The sequence below is a fragment of the Camelus ferus genome, chromosome 29, assembly GCF_009834535.1.
Source record: "Camelus ferus isolate YT-003-E chromosome 29, BCGSAC_Cfer_1.0, whole genome shotgun sequence".
NCBI classification, from domain to species: Eukaryota; Metazoa; Chordata; class Mammalia; order Artiodactyla; family Camelidae; genus Camelus; species Camelus ferus.
In genome coordinates, this window is record NC_045724.1 from 18,012,615 (window position 1) to 18,027,980 (window position 15,366).

The 15,366-nt window shown below is 40.3% G+C and overlaps 1 pseudogene; it reads left to right on the forward strand.

The window, feature by feature from the left end:
- The window catches only part of LOC102524209, a 48,674-nt pseudogene that overhangs the window by 1,525 nt on the left and 31,783 nt on the right, over positions 1–15,366 (forward strand).

Here is a 15,366-nt window from a genome sequence, read left to right on the forward strand (position 1 = left end):
GCTCTGCTTTGAGTAAGGTGGCGTCTCTGTTGTTGGAATCCTGGAGGCAGCTCCTCAGGTCTCTTACAGGACATTTCTCTTTCTGACTGCATCTCATTCTCCTCATGTTACCTTTATCTAACAAGACAATTTCTCCTTGGATTGAAAAGAAACTGTTTTTGAGCAATTCCAAGGAACAGCCCAGATCATCTATTCTAATTGGTTTATTAAGACAATTTACTCTCTAGTAAGTTACAGATACAACTTTATCTTTAGTTTGCAGTCCTCATTTACTTCTCAAGGAGAAGGGAAGGCAATTTGAAATCAAAAGCAATTTACCCTATTGATACTTTTTAGAAGAATTTTAAAATCCTCTCATTGCAGTTTTTTCCCCATTCAATTTATAAATTAATGTGGATTATTGGGAAATGCTACATAATCCCACTAAAAATGGATTTGAAGCTTAGAGCCTGGAATCACCTCACCATGGTGGGTGTTTTCAGCTAAATGACATTTCATGACAGTACCAGAAAATAAAGAACCTTTTATGGATTTAAAAAAAAAAAAACTGTAACTTTCAGTTACATTCTAAACAATGCAGCTAGAAGCATGAATAGTAGCTTTTAAAATACCTTACATTTCATATGACAGTAATTCTGAAATCTACCTTTATGTTAAAGAATTCATCCTCTAAATTGTTAACAAGTAAGATTACCTAAATTTATTTTCTTTTAAAGAAATGGTCCTGTCTTTTCTATTTAATTCTTAATTCTTTAATTTGCCAATATTTTCTACTTTAATTTTCAGTTGCACATGTGTAAATGTCAACCTTTGTTACAAGCATTAGTGGGAAAGACGTTATTTTTGACCCCAGTATTTTAAAATAAGTGATCAACACTCAAACTTTGCAGCCAGCCCACCTAGGTTAGAAATCTGCTCTGCCATTCCATTAGTCACGTGATCCTGAGCAAGGCATTTAACCTCTCTGTGCCTCAGTGTCCTCCTCTATAAAAAGGGGGTGGTAATAACAGTACCTATGTGATAGGATTGTTACGAGAATTAAATAAGATAATGTATATATAAAGTGCTTAGCACCTGGTGAGCTGTATCCCCAGGGATCAGGATTTTCTTGCCCTGTGGGGAAAAGTTGTAATAGGTTAAATGTATAGAAATAGGGATGTGGTTAAACAAATCATGTTGCATTTGTGACAATTTTTTTAAATGATGTATTTGTGTATGAGTATTCTAAGGACGCTACAAAAGAGTGCTGCAAACTGAGTGGCTTAAAACAACAAAAATGTATTCCTTCACAGCTCCGGAGGCTAGAAGTCCACAATCAAGGTGCTGGCAGAACCAGGCTTTCTCTAAGGATCTCTGGGAAAAATCTGTTCCATCACTTCCATACCTTCTGGTGTTGCCAGCAGTCCTTGGTGTTCTTTGCTTTGCAGCTGTATAATTCCAGTTTTCTGTTGTCAAACAGCGTCTTACCTCTGTGCTGGTTTTTCTTTTCTTCTTATAAGGACACCAATCATATTAGGTCAAAAGCCCACCCTACTCCGATATTGCCTGATCTTAACTAATTACAGCTGCAGTGACCCTATTTCCAAGTAAATTCACTCTGAGGCACCAGGGGTTAGGACTTCAAGAAAGCTATTTTGAGGGGACACAGTTCAACCCATAGCAGTTTGTATGTTACTAAGCCATTTAAAAATCAAACTTCCAAAGAATATTTTAATTCTTCTAGGTGTCGCCCTTAAACACTCATGACTGTGTACAAAGAGGGTATTTATGGTAAGGCATTGGAAAAAGCCATATCCAACAGAAAGGTGTTGGACAAATAAGCTGATTGGTCCATCCCAAGGCATAATGCGGCAGCTAGAAAGAACGAGGTAGATCTGTGTTTACTGATGAAAAAACAACAATGAGTATTCAGTTTTTGGACTTACTCTCTTCTGGTCTGTAGTTCTGAGAAATATCTTTATGTGGACAGATCTTATATTTCTATCTTCAGCTTGGACCTCTTCCCCAAGCCTAGACCCTACCCAGCAGCTCCACTGGAAGGTCAGACAGCTCAAACTGAAGTTATGCTGAAACAAACTGGCTGTCTTCCTCCCAGACTCGTTCCTGCCTCAGTTAACACCACCCCAACCTTCAGTTACTCAGACAAAAACCATCAACCAAGCAAGCAGACAAAAAGCTTGGTATCATCCTTCACCCTGTCTCTTACCCTGCATTGAATCTGTCAGCAAGTCCTGTTTTCTCTACCTCACACAAAAGTCTGCCATCTGAGTGTTCCTCACCAGCGCTACTTCATAGGCCCACACCTCTGACATTTCTCAAGGACAGAGCATCACCTGCTAAGGGGACTTCTCTGCCCTTGCTCTCTGCTCCCCCAAGTACTGTCTGTTCTCAACACAATGATCCTTTTAAAACCTAAAGCAGATCATGTATGTCATCCTTGTGTTCAGAACCTTCTGTGGAATAAACAAAGGCCAACCAAATCAGAAAAGCAAAGGCCGTTGATTCAGAGCTTGCTTCACCAGGGAGTCAGCCACCATCCCTTGCACGTGGGCAGTGACTCAAAAGCAGCAGAGCATTGGAAAAGCTCTAGTGAAATAAGGGGTGGGTGCAGGTCTGCCCTGGTTGGATGGGGAAGTGGGGAGAAGGGTTAACCAGAAGAGAGCATCCTGTCTGGTTGGTTGGGGGAGCATATTTGGCTTTCTTTGGTTGATCCTAAGTTGAAAGTGCAGACAAAATCAAGAAAGCTTGTAGTTATCAATCAAGTCATGACCATTTGGGGCCAATTGTTAGGGAAGTTATTGTTTAGCTTCCTGGGTTGTTACTCGAGATAGCAGCCCAGCTTCTCACAAGTCCGGCTTAGATCAGGCTGGCTTCCTGGCCTGGTTGTTACAGGAGAGGAGTGGGTTTCCTGGGTGTGTTGCTGCAGGTTGTAGGTCAGAGTTCTATTTGTACATACGATCTGGCCATTGTCCATCAGTGTGGTCAGTCTTTACTAAAAAACCAATAGGTGAACAATGAAATCAAAGAGGAAGTTAAAAAATACTTTGAGACAAATGACAATGAAAACACAAAATCTATGGGGTGTGGCAAAAGCAGTCCTAAGAGGGAAGTTCATAGTAATACAGGCCATCCTCAAAAAAAACCCAAGAAAAATCTCAAATAAATAACCCAATCTACTGCCTAAAAGAATTTAAAAAAAGAACAAACAAAACCTAAAGTCCTCCCAGTAGCTTGCTTATGTGATTTGCCCCCAGGTGCCCCTCTGTCCCCTGTTCTCACTGTTTTCCACCTGGTCACTCAGCTCCAGCTACACGCCAGGAAGGCTCTGCTGCCAGCCTTTGCACCAACTGCTCCCTGAGATCTCTGCCCAGCTCACTCCTCACTTCCTCCTAGTAATTGCCTGATTGTTGTGTCTTCTGTGTGGCTCATTCTGATCCTCCTTATTTGGCCAGCTTTTCCCCCATAGCACATATCATCCTCTACGCAGCTGTAACATTATAGTCATTGTCATTTCTTCCCATCATGATGTCAGCTCCATGAGGGCAGTGTGTTTTTTTTTTGTCCACTAAGTGTCCCCAGTACCTAGAGTAGAGCCTAGCACCTACCCACTGTGTATTTGTGGACTAGAGGAACATGTGACACATTATACCCTCTTGTTTTTCATTATCATTTTAGATGGATTATGTCATAAATGACTCTTTTTCCCTCCATTTTAACACCTTTTAATGGAAGCTGTGTAGGATGACTCTATTCCTGCATCATCTCAATCTTTCTTCCTACGAGTTGCTCTCTCCTTCCTACTGGGTGAGATTTGGCTTTTTGTTCAAGGATCTTTTTGCCGCCTTTACCCAGATTTAGTGGAGTGATAACCACCTTGCTGGGTGACAGCCCACGTGGACAGCTGTGCCTGTTCGCTTCTGCTGCCCACGTTCAGTGTAGATGACATAGTTCTTCCTGTAAACCTGCCCTCCTCTGCCAGTTCACCCTTTGTAGCATCTGCACACGACCAGAACTTCATCCTTTCCGACGGGCATGGCTTGAACGCTGTATTTCTTTCTGTCTCAGCTCTTTGAAAAGAGGGGAAGACAGTGTTCTGTCAAATGTGGGAAGGTGCATTGAAGTGCTTTTGGTGGTTCTTGCTTCGGTCAGAGTCACCAAGGTATTCAACTTCCTTTTGGCCAGGGGTAGCTTCAGCGATGGCTACAAAAGGAAAGAGTCAAGAAGGCTTTTTAGTGACTTTCCAGTATTGTAATAATTATTACAGCTTTTCCCATTGTCTGTATATAAATTGTTCTTTGTTTTGCTATTTTTAGAAAACCTGCCCCTCCCCCTCTGACCTCACCCCTGCACCCTCTGACCTCACCCCTACGCCCTCTGACCTTTCTCCTGCCGCTTTCTCCCTTGCTCACTGTGAATCACATTGGTTCTCTGCTATCAAGCCATCAGGCAGCTCCTCCCCAAGCCTGCACACACTGCTCTGACCTCCACCTGAATGCCCTCCCTCCAGGCATCCCCAAGAATATTTGCATAAAAGTGAAATAATCAGATTCTTAGAGCTCCTTCTTAGAACATCCCTCAACATGGGCAGGTGGCAGAACACTGGCTAATAGACCCAAGAGGGTGTGGTCTCCATTCACCAGTCTCTGAAACTCTGACAGATGGATGAAATGGGGACTCTCACAGCAGGATTGGAGGTCTCCACATACTTCAGAAAATTCTCTAATAGGTCCCATTTTTCTGAATCAGTCTTTGACTAAGTGTCAACTGCATTGAGTCAGAGGTTGGGTCCCTAACAAGTGCCAGCAGAGTTGGCCACATGGTATATCGCATTAGCAGCAGACCCATTGGGTTTAGAGCCACTGGAGCAGTTAAGGGGACTCCCATCCTGTCACTGGTTGCAGATACAGACCCAACCTGGAGGGAGGATCCCTCCCTCCCCCAAGAGGATGCAGAAAAAGCCTGCAGGCAAGGCTGCATTTTCCTCATGAAAAAAATTCTGTATCTGCCATGGCAAGCGGAAGAATAAAGCACCGATTCTATGACATAAAGAAAGGCCAAATAATTTTAGCCTGGCAAATTCTAAGCTGGATGTTTAAATACCTCCTGTGCCTATTCCAGAAAATGCAGAAAAATAATCATCGAACATCTGGCTCAGGCATTGCACCTACTGGGCAGAGCCCTCCCAGGTTAACTAATGCCAAAGTGTAACCCTAGGTTAGTGATTTCCAGTTTTTGGAATTATATACCCTTATCAGTAAAACTTTTCAACAAGCACCATCAAAATGTTTATATTTTTACTTTAGAAATTATATTTAGTTAGTCCATAATAATTTCTTGTGTACAGCAGGGTGGGAGGAGAGGGCATTGGATGAAGGCAATCCAAAGGTACAAACTTCCAGCTGTAAGATAAATAAGTAGTAGAGATGTAATGTACACCATGATAAATATAATGAACACTGCTGTATATTATATGTGGAAGTTGTTAAGAGAGTAAATCCTAAGAGTTCTCATCACAAGGGAAAATTATTTTTCTCCTTTTATTTTGTATCTACATGACATGATGGATGTTCACTAAACTCACTGTGGTAATCATTTCATGGTGCCTGTGAGTCAAATCATTCTGCACACCTCAGACTTACATGGTACCTTATGTCAATTTTATCTCAATAAACCTGGGAGAAAAAAATGTTCAGTTTTTTTGGAGAAAACTATTTTGACCTATAGTAAAGGAACTACCAATCCAACACTGGTAATCTTTCATAGAAGGGACTCACCTTCCTGCTTCCCTATGACTCAATCAGCATGAAGCAAATAAGCTCTTGAATCTCATCAAGATTATACACTTTTGGTTTTATTTTGATTTAGAAATTTTAAAATTATTTTATTTTGTTTACTTTCTATTGAAGTATAGTTGATTTACAAGATTGTGTTAATTTCAGGTATACAGCGTAGTGATTCAGTGATTTTTGCAGATTATACTCTGTTATAGGTTATTGCAAGATAATGGGTCTAATTTCCTGTGCTGTACATTATATCCTTGTTGCTTATCTATTTTACATACCGTGGTCTTTATATGTTAATCCAATACTCCTAATTTGTTCCTTCCCCCTTCCCTCTCCCCTAGAAGAAATTTTTTTCAATGAAAGAAATACCAGTAGGAACATCAGTGAGATACATTTATGTAGTGCCTCCTGTCAAGAGAGATTCTTTACCCACTGGGATTGAGGCTTATTAACCTTGGCCTAATTGTGGTCTTGAGCTGTCATTCATTTATTATTTATCTTCATACCCTCTAATCTGGTTCCCTATCCAATTTAAACAAACAAGACAGCCTTAGGGCTCTCTTAAAGCACCTAAAATACAGACATTCTTCGACTTGGACATTGGTCCTAGGTCCTATCCATGCCCAAAGTGGCTGTTCTATGCAGGACCAGGAGCAGAATTCTTGAAATAAGTAAGACTTAATTCTTGTATATCGAAGAGATCCAAGACTAAAAAGCTACTGACAGAAATTTGAGGGGTGTGTTGGTCAGCAGAGGCCTGGGGGCCTCCAGGGCTGGCTTTCTTCCCCTGCTTTCTTTGGCACCATTCCCAGAGTCCACGTGGAAAGCAGTCTAGTGGGGACCCACAGAGTGAATGTACAACTGAAATTACAACACTGTGTGCCCCCAGCCCTAAATTACAGACCCTGATTCAAGAATCTCCTTCTGAGGCAACTGGTCAGCTACACACTGCTTTCCTTACCTCCTTCTTGCCTGGAGGACGTCTCATGCAGTAGCCAGAGTCTAACTTAAGTCTGTCTCCCCTGTTCCCTTGTCCTCCACACACAGGGGCATTCGCCCAGGTGGACTCTCTCTCCCTGGCAAGTGTCTCCTCACTGATGTGAGCACCATCTCTTTCCCTCCCTGAGCCTTCCTCACCCTCCAGTTCAGACTCTAATCCTCACCCTCTTCTCCTCAACCTCACTTTTTTTTCCTCCACCCTCTATTACTGTGATGATAACACTTAATGGGGGCGGGGCAGGAGGAGGGTACAGCTCAAGGGATAGAGCACATGCTTAGCATGCTTGGGGCCCTGGGTTCAATCCCTGGCACCTCCTCTAAAAATAAATAAGAAAACTTAATTACCTCCCCCCACCAAAAAACAATAAACAAAACCAAAAACAAAAGAAGAACACTTAACAGATCTACCCTCTCAGCAAAGATTTAAGTAAACAATATGGCCCTAGTTATTAGCTGCAGGCCCTGTGCCTTGCAGATGTCTAGAACTCACCCATCTTGTGTAATGAAAACTTTGTACCTTTGACCATTCAACCTCACTTCTGTTCTCCGTCCCTATTTCAAAATACTGCACTACTCAAGCAACAAAGAAATAGCCAGACCTAGAAAGCAGCCGTAAAGACAGAGCTCAGCCCACCACTTCCCAAACTTGGCCAGGGGAGGTCCCCTGGCTGCTGTTGAAAATACACTCTTGGGCCCCAGAGGAGAACGGATCTTCAAGGGATGGTTCAGGAAATCTTCAGTTTAAATCAGGGCACCTGGATTAATAGTAGTAGCAGTATTTTTATCACCAGGATAGTTTGGGAAACAGCCAGCCAAGCCAGTGCTTCTCAAACAGGAGCCTGCCTGGAGCTCCCTGGGAGGGTTTGTTAAAGCACAGATGGGCCGCCCCCCCCCCCCCCTGCCCCGGAGTTCCGATTTTAGAAAGGCTGGGGTGGGGCCCGATCTTTGCATTTCTGGCCACAGAAGCTGCTGCGGCTGGTCCGGCACCCCCACCCTGACAACCCCTGATTCTAGTGGCTTCTCTTGAAACTGCGTGAACTGCAGGTGAAGAGATTATTTGTCATGATTGATATGCTAAGGGTACGGCCAGGTCTGCGTCACGTATGGAGGAGAACCAGGCTTCTCAACTGAACGTCCTAACTAGAGGTCACGTCCTACAGAGCAAACAGCACCTGCCCTCACACCTCCTGGCCGAGTCCACAGAAGTCTCTATTTCTGCATTTCTCAAGCAGTGGAATTACCAAAAAATAAACCAATTTCTTAGTCTTTGTTTTCAAAGCTCTGTTTAATTTCATTCTTGCTTTCAGTTCTTTTTTATCATCAAGTATCAGAATGACTTAGGAAGTTTTTGTGCCCAAGCCAGAGAACCTCACAACTCTTGCAGCTTAGTGTCTATGGGGAAACAAAACAAAACAAAAGAAAAACTATCCGAAGTCCAGACAAATGAGCTTTGCACACACTTGGGGAACAGGTCTCGCTGATTCCTGTGCAGCGCGGCGTGTACTTCCGTCGGTTCGTGACGGGCGGTGGAGATGGTATAAGAACTGAGCTAGTGACTGGAAGCAGATGCAGCAGCGGCGTTTTGCTGATCAATGAGGCATCGATGCGCTCGCTCCTGTAAGTAGGTCTTCGGGGAGTGACTAAAAAGGGATCCGATACTTTGATGCTGCGCTACTTTGCAGACATTATGAGAGTTAATAAAACTCATTACCTCTTAGCTTCCTTCTGGCAAGGGACAAAATGCTGATTTATTCCAGCATTGTTCAGTGTGTGTGTATGCATTTAAAATAACTTTCATGGAGAGAATTGCAGAGTGAAAAAAAAAAACCGAAGTGTTTACTCACGATTATCCATAATTTATTTCTGGAATCCTACAGTTTCAGTGTATTGTTATGATGATGTTACTTTGTATGTCTGGCTTCTTGGAATATAAACATCGGCAAGAGAGGGGGTGGGAACCTAGTATGCATTTATAGATAAACATTTCTGTTGGTTGCTGCAGACTCGGGGAAAGGTTGGAAGGTACAACTCAGGTTGTTGGGCAGGAGAAGGGAAGGCACATTTGTGAGAATATTCATTATCCTTTCACAGTATAAAATGTGTAGATGTAATGTGAAGAAAACAGTTGAACAAAAAGGAAAGGACAGATGTTCTTTTCAGGATCTTATCTTTAGACAGAAAAGTTCAGATTCATTACAGAGGGGGGAAATATGTATTGGAGATTCCTCGTAATTGATGCCACACGTTGAGTGATGTTTTCAGTACTTTCTAGAGCCTTTGTGTAAATATTGTGTAAATCTAATGAATGTTAAGGAAATTAGATGTACATGAAACTTACAAGAAACTAGGCAAAGGCAATCAGAATTGAAGAAAAAAGAATGTAACCAATCAAAGTTGGGTTTTCAAAACTACTTCTTTATGTCTTCTTTCATGATTTATAGACTTCGTTTTTATCCATTGAGGAGAGATGAGAATCTGAGATTCAGCTTCATACCTTGTGCAGGAAAATAACTCAAACAGGATGTTTCTGTCCAGCACAACATTTTGGAGGAGCATGGGGTTGAGATCTGGGACAACTGAAAAATCAGATACCAGAAGGTGTACTTCAGAGAAATTTTGTAGGGGGCAAATAGTAACTACAAATTTCATAGAATAGATGCATTGAAAGGTAGCCTGTGTCCTGCATACATTCATTTTTTTCTTGAAAAAAAAAATGGTGAAGGTCAATGGTTTGTCCAAAAAATTTTTAATTAAAAAAATTCGTTTTGTGTAATTACAAAAGTACTGTGCGCACATCATACAAAACTCAAATATTACAGAGATACGTGTGAAATATTTTACTTCCCTGCCCCAATATTGTTTTAATCAGCTAAGCACTAGCATTCCCATTTTAATCAGAAAACTAGGGTAGATTATGAATAAAATTTCCGTGAGTTTCCTAGAGAATTAATGGGAAATCATAACCACTGACTCTTGAGTTTGTGGCCCGCTTTCTCAGACTTTCTGTCTGTGGATTTATACAAATGTTTATTTTATAACTACCTTCCTAAGCTGCATCAGTTTTAAGAATAAAATTTGATTTTGGCCTTCAATAGACTCTGTCAGTTAATCATTCTTTTAGAGGATAAATTATTGCGCACAAGTGCTTCACTTTTCCTTTGTGGTCCTATTAATCCATTCATTGATGAATGTCTCATGAAAAAATAAAAAGGTCGGAGTGGATGTTATGGAATATAGACCCTCTCTGTTAATAATCTACAGATTGGACTGTGTGCTTCTTTAGCAAAGACCTGGCTGAAACCCAGGAGCTAAGAAACCTAATTAGTATGTGTTAAAATAATTGTAGTGGCTGCAATGCAGTGAGCAAAGAGTGACACTGATTTTTTTTTTGGGGGGGGAGGCAAGTTTTAAATGCCCTTTGGAGTTTTCAGAGTTTTTCATTTAATTGTGTAAAGGTGTTGCAGGGACCCATGGCTGACTTTGGTTCTTTGTCCTAGTGGGGTCTCTATTTAGGTTGAAAAGAAGCACTTAACCCATCTTTTAAACAATCAAAGGCAGTCATGCTCTAATACCTTAACCCTGCGGAGCTGTTGTCTGCTTGCAAGTATATTCTATAGGCTTTGCATTCAGGATTGATCTATGCAAATAAGAAAGTCTTTTGTTAAGTAAATTTAGGAATGCAAATAAATATGCAAGAAAAAGAAGCAATTAAAAAATCTTTAAGCTATATTACTAGTCATTCAAGCAGTAAAGCAGTTGAGGAAAAAAAATAGAAATTATGTGGGGTTGTAAATGTTTATTTATTAAGAATTACAATAGTCATCTGTTACTTACCAATGTATGTTTTATAAATCAAGTATTGAAAAAAAAATTAAGAATTGCAATATATTCTTTAGTGGAAGTAGCACCATGAAACAAACTAGTGAATATGACAAAAGAGAAGCAGATTCACAGACAGAACAAACTAGTGGTTGGTTACCACTGGGGAGAGGGAAGAAGGGAGGGGCAAAATAGGGGTAGGGGAATAAGAGATATAAACCACTTTGTAGAAAATAAATAAGCTGCAAGGATATATTGTACAGTAGAGGGAATATAACCAATATTTTAAAATGACTATAAGTGGAGTATAATCTTTAAAAATTGTGGATCACTATGTTGTACACTCGAAGCTTATGTGATATTGTACATCAACTAAAAAACCCCATCAATTTGAAAGAAAAATGAAGATAAATCTAAGCTTAAAAAAATAGCACCCTGAAACACAGAATTGTACCATTTGTAAATCTGACTGGGAGCCAATAAACTGAGTTAAGTGAAACATTTGGATATTTTTTTCTTCTTATAATGTTAATACATAGTAGTCATTTTTTGTCTCTTGAATGTAATTATGGTGTACCAGGTATAGTCTAATCATTTACAATTTTATCTTTCTTGTTACTTTATATAAAGAGGCAAGATAAATATCAAATAATGTCAAATTTACAAGAGAAAATTTCAAGAAGTCTTTCTACTTATGTCACTTTTGACAATCATTTGTCCTCATGGCCAGGACTGTGGGATGGGGGGTTTTAGCTACTACTTCTAGATTGGGCAAATCTCAATGACATTTTACTTGTATAGAAATTTTCTAGTGGGCATGGGTGGTGTGGAGATGGGGAACACGGAAAGCAGGCTTTGTCCTTCTTTTCATAGCTTTTTGCTGGGCCACCACCTTCTTCCTTCATCCCCTCCCCCTTCACACCTACAATGAATGTATGACCTTTAACAGGGCAGCTAACCTCTCAATGCCTCCGTTTTTTCATCTGTAAAATGGGAGTCGTAAACATCATATTGTATGAGAGAAATGCTCCGCAAATTGAAGAGACTAATGTAAAATGCCCGGCACTGTCTTTGAAATCTAGCAAGTGCTTAATAGAAGTGAGCTGCTTATGATGGTGATGTCATTAGTTTTTAGTCATACTCTGGAGGTCTTGAACCTACTCAATAAATATTTCTCAAATAAGGTTCTTTTAATTAGTTTATTGCTTTTAAAAATACTGAGGATTGAATACAGGACTGTGTACATGCTAAGCATGTGCTCTACCACTGAGCTATACCCTCATTCCTTAAAATAAGGTCTTGAATTAATCAAAGTTGTAAGTCATAGGAAGGGAAGAAGTAAAAGAGAGAGCCATCTATATGGCTTTTGGCTCTTGTAGCTCAAGTTATGTCTTTACACAAGAGTATTGGCTAAGATTCTTTTGATGACAAATGCAGAAACTGGCTCAAGGTAGAATTTATTATAAGGACCCAGGTAAGCGTCAGGGAAGCCAAGGTCCCCAAACTAGAGCCAGAGACCTGAGTACACTCAAGCTGTTTTCTCTTTCTGTGGTACCTGTCTTTCTTTTCAGATCTCTGCTTGATTCATTTTCCTCTCTCTGCAGCCTCTGTCCACACAGCAGGGATCAGCATGTCTCTCTTGGCTTCTGAATTTCATTAGTACAAATCCAGCTCCCTGGTGAGGTTAAGTCTCCTGGGTCCCAAGCATGGATTGAGGAGGAAAGGATTAAAAAAAAAACAAAAAACAAACCCAAGTTAATCTTTTATTTTAAATCTTAATTTAATTAAAATTTCTTCTTTTAGTTTTATTGAGGTATGATTGACATTTAGCACTGTAGCATAAGTTTAATGACCTGACTTACATATATTGTGAAATGGTTACCATAATAAGTTTAGTTATCCATCATCTCATATAGATACAAAAAAAAGAAAAAGTTTTTTTCCTTGTGGTGAGAATTTTTAGGGTCTTTTCTTTTAGCGACTTTCAAACATACCTACGTCCGTGTTAACTCTAGTCATCATGTTGTACATTGTATCCCCAGTACTTATTTATTTATCTTCTAACTGGAAGTTTGTACCTTTTGAGCACCTTCATTGGATTCCTCCCCTCCCCATCCCCTGCCTCTGGTAACCACAAATCAGGTCCCTTTTTCTATGAGATTTTTTTGTTTTGTTTTTTATTTTTAGATTCTGCATGTAAGGGAGATCATACAGCATTTGTCTTCTCTGTCTGACTTATCTCACTTAGTATAATGTTGTCAAGGTCCAACCATGTTGTCACAAATGTTAGGACTTTTTTTTATGGCTGAATAGTATTCCATTATATGTATGACATTTTCTTTATCCATTCATCTGTTGGTGGCCCTTTAGGTTGTTGTCCTGTCTTGGCTATTGTAAATAATGCTGCAGTGAACATGGGGGTTCAGACATCTCTTTGATATAGTGATTTTGTTTCCTTTGGATATATGCCCAGTAGTGGAATTGCTGAATCAGTCAGTGTTTTGTTTTTAATTTTTGAGGAAACTCCATTCTATTTTTTATAGTGGCTGTACCAATTTACAGTCCCACCAACAGTGCACAAGGGTTCCCAAGGAGAAAAGGACTGACTGCCACAATTTGAGCCAGGTTCCCAGTGGGACTAATCAGCCATGACCAGCTCAAGTTTAGGTCACTTCATAAAGTTGGAGGGAGCCATTCCTAAAACCAAGAGTTTAGACAGAGGGTACTCACCTCACCCTCATTAAAAAAAAAAAATGAGTCACTTGGCAGATGATTTGAGAAGGGTCCACTGTGCAACATTATAGCGTGTTTATCAAGAATGCTTAAAAGTTATTGGCCAACATCTAAACTGTCTGCCTTGGCTCACTTCTCAAATTTTTCCCCAATATTCATCCAAAAGGAAATTAATATTACTCAGACAGCACTTAACAGTTAAGAACTTTCTTGCAGTTCTGTGCTGTGCACCCTCCTTTTCATGAGCTCCTCGATTATTCACTTGGACTATTGACTAACCCTCTCTTCCTGTACGCCTAAGAGTTTTCTTTGAAATATGGTAGGATCATGACCAGTCAAAACTCTTGTTAACATTTTTTTCTTACTAATATCTTAATTTTAAGATTATTAGAATAAAAATTTAAATAACAGGAAATAACATCCAACAACCCTTAGGTCTATAAATGGAATAAGGAAGCAGAAATTTCCCCATGTCATGCAAATCCCAATTTCCGGATGCTTTTTTACTGATTAAGGATGCCCGGGCACGGGGAAGCACCTGCACCTGGCTCTTGCCCTAACTCTTGATGCACCTGATTGTTGTCCCTTCTCTGCCACTTCATTTGTGAACACAGCTTCTCGTTCCACCAGAACCCTCAGACAGCCGTGTCCTCTCCCATTGTGCATGTGTTTGCTTGACCCTTTGGAACAATATGAAACCTCCTATTCACACCACGCGGTATGAATGAGAGGAAAGCAAGACCTTCAGTTCCTGTTTTGGCAAATGCCAGTACGTTTTCTTTTTTAGGACCTTGCCCCCTTCAGTGCCACTTTGATTGTCATAGCATGTCACCATTTCTCCTTCTCTCTGGGATTCCCCCCACCCCACCCCCTAGGACAGATGTTCCTTTGATCTCTTACCTAGAAATCTGCCAACCTTTCTCTTAAAATACTTTCTGGGTCATACCAGAACTTCAGTTGGTGACAAACCAAGGCTAGACTGACACCATGTGAGCACTCGTGACAGCCACTAAATGGAGGAAATATTTTTTTCCATGGTAGTCCTTTTTAAAGAGTTTTACTTTTTTAGACACAACATTGTAAAATGACTATAACACAATAAAAAATGTTAAAAAATAAAGTTTTATTTTTTTAAAGAAAAAAATTACTTTTAAAATACATAAATATGTATGAACTTAATTTCAAAATAGAAGAGTATGTATAAAAGAAGCATTTTGAGAAGTCTCGCTCTCTTCTCTAGTCTCATGAATCTTGTTCTCCATTCCATATGCCTTTTGTACAGGTAACCACTTTTCTTCAGGCTTGGGTTCCCTTCCATTGTTTCTTTATGGAAAAAAATCAGAAAATGTAATTATATATTATTTTCCCCTTTATTACACACAAAATAGCCTGTTTTAAACACCTTAGTTAACTACTGCTTCATAACAAATTAACCGCCTCCCCTCTCCATCCCCTGCTGCCCCCCAAACACAGCATTTTGAAAAAAAGCAAACATCTCATCTCACACAGTTTCTGAGTCCTCAGTCTAGGATTGACTTGGCTAGGTGGTTCTGGCTCAAGGTCTCACGTGGGATTTCTGTCAAACTGTTGGCCTGGGCTATAGTCATCTGAAAGCGTGACTGTGGAGAGAGGGTCTACTTCCAAGCAGATGGCTCGCTCACATGGCTGTTGGCAGAAGGTTTCATGGAATCAAGCAGATTGCCCTCATGACATAGCAGCTGGGCTCCCCTGAGTGCATGATTAAGGAGAAAGAGCCAGGAGGAAGCCAGAGTGCCTTGTATCACCCAGTCTTTGCGGCCACACACCATCACTTCTGCTCTTATTTGTGTCATGAGAAATACCTGACTTAGCTCAGCCCACACTCAAGGGAAGGGGCTTTGGCTCCACCTCTTGAAGGAAAAGTATCAACGATGTATGCATTTAATACCACCATATTTTCATTGTTTTGGACCTTTTTTAAAAAAGTAATGATAACGACATGGAGATTTTTCTACACCTGTATGTACAACGATTTCCCATTCTTTTCTTCATC